Genomic DNA, 9,928 nt, shown 5'->3' on the forward strand with positions numbered 1-9,928 from the left:
ATATTATAGAGGATACGATATTATAGAGGATATGATAGGATAGAGGATAGGATAGGATAGAGGATAGGATAGGATACAGGATAGGATAGGATAGAGGATAGGATAGGACAGAGGATTGGATAGGATCGAGGATGCGATAGGATAGAGGATAGGATACTACAGAGGATAGGATAGGATACAGGATACGATATTGTAGAGGATACGATATTATAGAGGATAGGATAGGATAGAGGATAGGATATGATAGATGATAGGATAGGATAGAGGATAGGATAGAGGTTAGTATAGAGGATTGGATAGGATAGAGGATATTATAGGATAGAAGATAGGATAGGATAGGATGGAGTATAGGATAGAATTGAGGATAGGATAGGATAGAGGATAGGATAGGATAGAGGATAGGATAGGATAGAGGGTAGGATAGGATAGAGGATAGGATAGGATAGAGGATAGGATAGAGGATAGGATAGGATAGAGGATAGGATAGGATATAGGATAGGATAGGATAGAGGATAGGATAGGATAGAGGATAGGATAAGATAGAGGATTGAATAGGATAGAGGATAGGATAGGGTAGAGGATAGGATAGGATAGAGCATAGGATAGGATATAGGATAGGATAGGATAGAGGATAGGATAGGATAGAGGATAGGATAGGATACAGGATAGGATAGGATAGAGGATAGGATAGGACAGAGGATTGGATAGGATCGAGGATGCGATAGGATAGAGGATAGGATACTACAGAGGATAGGATAGGATACAGGATACGATATTGTAGAGGATACGATATTATAGAGGATAGGATAGGATAGAGGATAGGATAGGATAGAGGATAGGATAGGATAGAGGATAGGATAGGATAGAGCATAGGATAGGATATAGGATAGGATATTATAGAGGATAGGATAGGATAGAGGATTGGATAGGATAGAGGATAGGATAGGATAGAGGATGGGATAGGATAGAGGATATGATAGGATAGAGGATAGGATAGGATAGAGGATAGGATAGGATAGATGATATTATAGGAAAGAGGATAGGATATGATAGAGGATACGATATTATAGAGGATAGGATAGGATAGAGGATAGGATAGGATAGAGGATAGCATAGGATAGAGGATAGGATAGGATAGAGGATAGGATAGGATAGAGGATACGATACAATAGAGGATAGGATAGAGAATAGGATAGGATAGAGGATAGGGGATTGGATCGGATACAGGATAGGAGACGGTAGAGGATTGGATAGGATAGAGGATAGGAAAGGATAGAGGATATTATAGGATAGAGGATAGAATAGGATGGAGGATAGGATAGGATAGAGGATAGGATAGGATAGAGTATAGGATAGGATAGAGGTTTGGATAGGATAGAGGATAGGATAGGATAGAGGATATGATAGGATAGAGGATAGGATAGGATAGAGGATAGGATAGGATAGATGATATTATAGGAAAGAGGATAGGATATGATAGAGGATACGATATTATAGAGGATAGGATAGGATAAAGGATAGGATAGGATAGAGGATAGGATAGGATAGAGTATAGGATAGGATAGAGGATAGGATAGGATAGAGGATAGGATAGGATAGAGGATAGGATAGGATAGAGGATAGGATAGGATAGAGGATGGGATAGGATGGAGGATAGGATAGGATAGAGGATAGGATAGGATAGAGGATAGGATAGGATAGAGGATAGGATACGATAGAGGATAGGATAGGATAGAGGATAGGATACGATAGAGGATAGGATAGAGGATAGGATAGAGTATTGGATAGGATAGAGGATATTATAGGATAGAGGATAGGATAGGATAGCGGATAGGATAGGATGGAGTATACGGTAGAATTGAGGATAGGATAGGGTTGAGGATAGGATAGGATCGAGGATAGGAGAAGATAGAGGATAGGATAGGATAGAGGATGCGATACGATAGAGGATAGGATAGGATAGAGGATAGGATAGGATATAGGATAGGATTGGGTAGAGGATAGGATAGGATAGAGGATAGGATAGGATAGAGGATAGGATAGGATAGCGGATAGGATAGGATGGAGTATACGGTAGAATTGAGGATAGGATAGGGTTGAGGATAGGATAGGATCGAGGATAGGAGAAGATAGAGGATAGGATAGGATAGAGGATGCGATACGATAGAGGATAGGATAGGATAGAGGATAGGATAGAATTGAGGATAGGATAGGATAGAGGATAGGATAGGATAGAGGATAGGATAGGATAGAGGGTAGGATAGGATAGAGGATAGGATAGGATAGAGGATAGGATAGAGGATAGGATAGGATAGAGGATAGGATAGGATATAGGATAGGATAGGATAGAGGATAGGATAGGATAGAGGATAGGATAGGATAGAGGATAGGATAGGGTAGAGGATAGGATAGGATAGAGCATAGGATAGGATATAGGATAGGATAGGATAGAGGATAGGATAGGATAGAGGATAGGATAGGAAAGAGGATACGATATTATAGAGGATACGATATTATAGAGGATATGATAGGATAGAGGATAGGATAGGATAGAGGATAGGATAGGATACAGGATAGGATAGGATAGAGGATAGGATAGGACAGAGGATTGGATAGGATCGAGGATGCGATAGGATAGAGGATAGGATACTACAGAGGATAGGATAGGATACAGGATACGATATTGTAGAGGATACGATATTATAGAGGATAGGATAGGATAGAGGATAGGATAGGATAGAGGATAGGATAGGATAGAGGATAGGATAGGATAGAGCATAGGATAGGATATAGGATAGGATAGGATAGAGGATAGGATAGGATAGAGGATTGGATAGGATAGAGGATAGGATAGGATAGAGGATAGGATAGGATAGAGGATATGATAGGATAGAGGATAGGATAGGATAGAGGATAGGATAGAGGTTAGTATAGAGGATTGGATAGGATAGAGGATATTATAGGATAGAAGATAGGATAGGATAGAGGATAGGATAGGATAGATGATATTATAGGAAAGAGGATAGGATATGATAGAGGATACGATATTATAGAGGATAGGATAGGATAAAGGATAGGATAGGATAGAGGATAGGATAGGATAGAGTATAGGATAGGATAGAGGATAGGATAGGATAGAGGATAGGATAGGATAGAGGATAGGATAGGATAGAGGATAGGATAGGATAGAGGATGGGATAGGATGGAGGATAGGATAGGATAGAGGATAGGATAGGATAGAGGATAGGATAGGATAGAGGATAGGATACGATAGAGGATAGGATAGGATAGAGGATAGGATACGATAGAGGATAGGATAGAGGATAGGATAGAGTATTGGATAGGATAGAGGATATTATAGGATAGAGGATAGGATAGGATAGCGGATATGATAGGATGGAGTATACGGTAGAATTGAGGATAGGATAGGGTTGAGGATAGGATAGGATCGAGGATAGGAGAAGATAGAGGATAGGATAGGATAGAGGATGCGATACGATAGAGGATAGGATAGGATAGAGGATAGGATAGGATATAGGATAGGATTGGGTAGAGGATAGGATAGGATAGAGGATAGGATAGGATAGAGGATAGGATAGGATAGCGGATAGGATAGGATGGAGTATATGGTAGAATTGAGGATAGGATAGGGTTGAGGATAGGATAGGATCGAGGATAGGAGAAGATAGAGGATAGGATAGGATAGAGGATGCGATACGATAGAGGATAGGATAGGATAGAGGATAGGATAGGATATAGGATAGGATAGGGTAGAGGATAGGATAGGATAGAGGATAGGATAGGATAGAGGATTGAATAGGATAGAGGATAGGATAGGATAGAGGATAGGATAGGATAGAGGATAGGATAGGATATAGGATAGGATAGGGTAGAGGATAGGATAGGATAGAGGATAGGATAGGATAGAGGATTGAATAGGATAGAGGATATGATAGGATAGAGGATAGGATAGGATAGAGGATACGATATTATAGAGGATACGATATTATAGACGATATGATAGGATAGAGGATAGGATAGGATAGAGGATGCGATACGATAGAGGATAGGATAGGATAGAGGATAGGATAGGATATAGGATAGGATAGGGTAGAGGATAGGATAGGATAGAGGATAGGATAGGATAGAGGATTGAATAGGATAGAGGATAGGATAGGATAGAGGATAGGATAGGATAGAGGATACGATATTATAGAGGATACGATATTATAGAGGATATGATAGGATAGAGGATAGGATAGGATAGAGGACCGGATAGGATACAGGATAGGATAGGATAGATAATAGGATAGGACAGAGGATTGGATAGGATAGAGGATGCGATATGATAGAGGATAGGATACTACAGAGGATAGGATAGGATACAGGATACGATATTATAGAGGATACGATATTATAGAGGATAGGATAGGATAGAGGATAGGATAGGATAGAGGATAGGATAGGATAGAGGATAGGATAGGAAAGAGGACAGGATAGGATACAGGATACGATATTATAGAGGATAGGATAGGACAGAGGATAGGATAGGATAGAGGATAGGATAGGATAGAGGATCGGATAGGATAGAGGATAGGATAGGATAGAGGATAGGATAGGATACAGGATACGATATTGTAGAGGATACGATATTATAGAGGATAGGATAGGATAGAGGATAGGATAGGATAGAGGATAGGATAGGATAGAGGATAGGATAGGATAGAGCATAGGATAGGATATAGGATAGGATAGGATAGAGGATAGGATAGGATAGAGGATTGGATAGGATAGAGGATAGGATAGGATAGAGGATAGGATAGGATAGAGGATATGATAGGATAGAGGATAGGATAGGATAGAGGATAGGATAGAGGTTAGTATAGAGGATTGGATAGGATAGAGGATATTATAGGATAGAAGATAGGATAGGATAGAGGATAGGATAGGATAGATGATATTATAGGAAAGAGGATAGGATATGATAGAGGATACGATATTATAGAGGATAGGATAGGATAAAGGATAGGATAGGATAGAGGATAGGATAGGATAGAGTATAGGATAGGATAGAGGATAGGATAGGATAGAGGATAGGATAGGATAGAGGATAGGATAGGATAGAGGATAGGATAGGATAGAGGATGGGATAGGATGGAGGATAGGATAGGATAGAGGATAGGATAGGATAGAGGATAGGATAGGATAGAGGATAGGATACGATAGAGGATAGGATAGGATAGAGGATAGGATACGATAGAGGATAGGATAGAGGATAGGATAGAGTATTGGATAGGATAGAGGATATTATAGGATAGAGGATAGGATAGGATAGCGGATATGATAGGATGGAGTATACGGTAGAATTGAGGATAGGATAGGGTTGAGGATAGGATAGGATCGAGGATAGGAGAAGATAGAGGATAGGATAGGATAGAGGATGCGATACGATAGAGGATAGGATAGGATAGAGGATAGGATAGGATATAGGATAGGATTGGGTAGAGGATAGGATAGGATAGAGGATAGGATAGGATAGAGGATAGGATAGGATAGCGGATAGGATAGGATGGAGTATATGGTAGAATTGAGGATAGGATAGGGTTGAGGATAGGATAGGATCGAGGATAGGAGAAGATAGAGGATAGGATAGGATAGAGGATGCGATACGATAGAGGATAGGATAGGATAGAGGATAGGATAGGATATAGGATAGGATAGGGTAGAGGATAGGATAGGATAGAGGATAGGATAGGATAGAGGATTGAATAGGATAGAGGATAGGATAGGATAGAGGATAGGATAGGATAGAGGATAGGATAGGATATAGGATAGGATAGGGTAGAGGATAGGATAGGATAGAGGATAGGATAGGATAGAGGATTGAATAGGATAGAGGATATGATAGGATAGAGGATAGGATAGGATAGAGGATACGATATTATAGAGGATACGATATTATAGACGATATGATAGGATAGAGGATAGGATAGGATAGAGGATGCGATACGATAGAGGATAGGATAGGATAGAGGATAGGATAGGATATAGGATAGGATAGGGTAGAGGATAGGATAGGATAGAGGATAGGATAGGATAGAGGATTGAATAGGATAGAGGATAGGATAGGATAGAGGATAGGATAGGATAGAGGATACGATATTATAGAGGATACGATATTATAGAGGATATGATAGGATAGAGGATAGGATAGGATAGAGGACCGGATAGGATACAGGATAGGATAGGATAGATAATAGGATAGGACAGAGGATTGGATAGGATAGAGGATGCGATATGATAGAGGATAGGATACTACAGAGGATAGGATAGGATACAGGATACGATATTATAGAGGATACGATATTATAGAGGATAGGATAGGATAGAGGATAGGATAGGATAGAGGATAGGATAGGATAGAGGATAGGATAGGAAAGAGGACAGGATAGGATACAGGATACGATATTATAGAGGATAGGATAGGACAGAGGATAGGATAGGATAGAGGATAGGATAGGATAGAGGATCGGATAGGATAGAGGATAGGATAGGATAGAGGATAGGATAGGATACAGGATAGGATAGGATAGAGGATAGGATAGGATAGAGGATAGGATAGGATAGAGGATAGGATAGGATAGAGGATAGGATAGGACAGAGGATAGGATAGTATAGAGGATAGGATATTATAGAGGATAGGGTAGGATAGAGGATAACATAGGGGATTGGATAGCATAGAGGATAGGAGTCGATAGAGGATAGGATAGGATAGAGGATAGGATAGGATAGAGGATATGATAGGATGGAGGATCGGATAGAATAGACGATAGGATAGGATACAGGATAGGATAGGATAGAGGATAGGATAGGATAGAGGATATGATAGGATATAGTATAGGATAGGAAAGAGGACAGGATAGGATACAGGATACGATATTATAGAGGATACGATATTATGGAGGATAGGATAGGATAGAGGATAGGATAGGATAGAGGATAGGATAGGATAGAGTATAGGATAGGATAGAGGATAGGATAGGATAGAGGATAGGATAGGATAGAGGATAGGATAGGATAGAGGATAGGATAGGATAGAGGATGGGATAGGATGGAGGATAGGATAGGATAGAGGATAGGATAGGATAGAGGATAGGATAGGATAGAGGATAGGATACGATAGAGGATAGGATAGGATAGAGGATAGGATACGATAGAGGATAGGATAGAGGATAGGATAGAGTATTGGATAGGATAGAGGATATTATAGGATAGAGGATAGGATAGGATAGCGGATAGGATAGGATGGAGTATACGGTAGAATTGAGGATAGGATAGGGTTGAGGATAGGATAGGATCGAGGATAGGAGAAGATAGAGGATAGGATAGGATAGAGGATGCGATACGATAGAGGATAGGATAGGATAGAGGATAGGATAGGATATAGGATAGGATTGGGTAGAGGATAGGATAGGATAGAGGATAGGATAGGATAGAGGATTGAATAGGATAGAGGATAGGATAGGATAGAGGATAGGATAGGATAGAGGATACGATATTATAGAGGATACGATATTATAGAGGATATGATAGGATAGAGGATAGGATAGGATAGAGGATAGGATAGGATACAGGATAGGATAGGATAGAGGATAGGATAGGATAAAGGATAGGATAGGATAGAGGATAGGATAGGATAGAGTATAGGATAGGATAGAGGATAGGATAGGATAGAGGATAGGATAGGATAGAGGATACGATATTATAGAGGATATGATAGGATAGAGGATAGGATAGGATAGAGGATAGGATAGGATAGAGGATAGGATAGGGTAGAGGATAGGATAGGATAAAGGATAGGATAGGATAGAGGATAGGATAGGATAGAGTATAGGATAGGATAGAGGATAGGATAGGATAGAGGATAGGATAGGATCGAGGATAGGAGAAGATAGAGGATAGGATAGGATAGAGGATGCGATACGATAGAGGATAGGATAGGATAGAGGATAGGATAGGATATAGGATAGGATAGGGTAGAGGATAGGATAGGATAGAGGATAGGATAGGATAGAGGATTGAATAGGATAGAGGATAGGATAGGATAGAGGATAGGATAGGATAGAGGATAGGATAGGATAGAGGATAGGATAGGATATAGGATAGGATAGGGTAGAGGATAGGATAGGATAGAGGATAGGATAGGATAGAGGATTGAATAGGATAGAGGATATGATAGGATAGAGGATAGGATAGGATAGAGGATACGATATTATAGAGGATACGATATTATAGAGGATATGATAGGATAGAGGATGCGATACGATAGAGGATAGGATAGGATAGAGGATAGGATAGGATATAGGATAGGATAGGGTAGAGGATAGGATAGGATAGAGGATAGGATAGGATAGAGGATTGAATAGGATAGAGGATAGGATAGGATAGAGGATAGGATAGGATAGAGGATACGATATTATAGAGGATACGATATTATAGAGGATATGATAGGATAGAGGATAGGATAGGATAGAGGACCGGATAGGATACAGGATAGGATAGGATAGATAATAGGATAGGACAGAGGATTGGATAGGATAGAGGATGCGATATGATAGAGGATAGGATACTACAGAGGATAGGATAGGATACAGGATACGATATTATAGAGGATACGATATTATAGAGGATAGGATAGGATAGAGGATAGGATAGGATAGAGGATAGGATAGGATAGAGGATAGGATAGGAAAGAGGACAGGATAGGATACAGGATACGATATTATAGAGGATAGGATAGGACAGAGGATAGGATAGGATAGAGGATAGGATAGGATAGAGGATAGGATAGGATAGAGGATAGGATAGGACAGAGGATAGGATAGTATAGAGGATAGGATATTATAGAGGATAGGGTAGGATAGAGGATAACATAGGGGATTGGATAGCATAGAGGATAGGAGTCGATAGAGGATAGGATAGGATAGAGGATAGGATAGGATAGAGGATATGATAGGATGGAGGATCGGATAGAATAGACGATAGGATAGGATACAGGATAGGATAGGATAGAGGATAGGATAGGATAGAGGATATGATAGGATATAGTATAGGATAGGAAAGAGGACAGGATAGGATACAGGATACGATATTATAGAGGATACGATATTATGGAGGATAGGATAGGATAGAGGATAGGATAGGATATAGGATAGGATAGGATAGAGGAGAGGATAGGTTAGAGGATAGGATAGGATAGAGGATTGGATAGGATAGAGGATGCGATAGGATAGAGGATAGGATAGGATAGAGGATAGGATAGGATAGAGGATAGGATAGGATAGAGGATAGGAATGGATAGAGGATTGGATAGGAAAGAGGGTGCGATAGGATAGAGGATAGGATAGGATTGAGGATAGGATAGGACAGAGGATAAGATAGGATACAGAATACGATATTATAGAGGATAGGATATTATAGAGGATAGGATAGGATAAAGGATAGGGTAGGATAGAGGATAGGATAGGATAGATGATATTATAGGAAAGAGGATAGGATATGATAGAGGATACGATATTATAGAGGATAGGATAGGATAGAGGATAACATAGGGGATTGGATGGGATAGAGGATAGGATAGGATGGAGGATAGGATAGGATAGAGGATAGGATAGGGTAGAGGATAGGATAGGATGGAGGATAGGATAGGATAGAGGATAGGATAGGATAGAGGATATGATAGGATAGAGGATAGGATAGGATAGAGGATTTGATAGGATAGATGATATTATAGGAAAGTGGATAGGATATGATAGAGGATACGATATTATAGAGGATAGGATAGGATAGAGGATAACATAGGGGATTGGATAGGATAGAGGATAGGATAGGATGGAGGATAGGATAGGATAGAGGATAGGATAGGGTA

Source organism: Halictus rubicundus, unplaced genomic scaffold, assembly GCF_050948215.1.
Source record: "Halictus rubicundus isolate RS-2024b unplaced genomic scaffold, iyHalRubi1_principal scaffold0122, whole genome shotgun sequence".
NCBI lineage: Eukaryota > Metazoa > Arthropoda > Insecta > Hymenoptera > Halictidae > Halictus > Halictus rubicundus.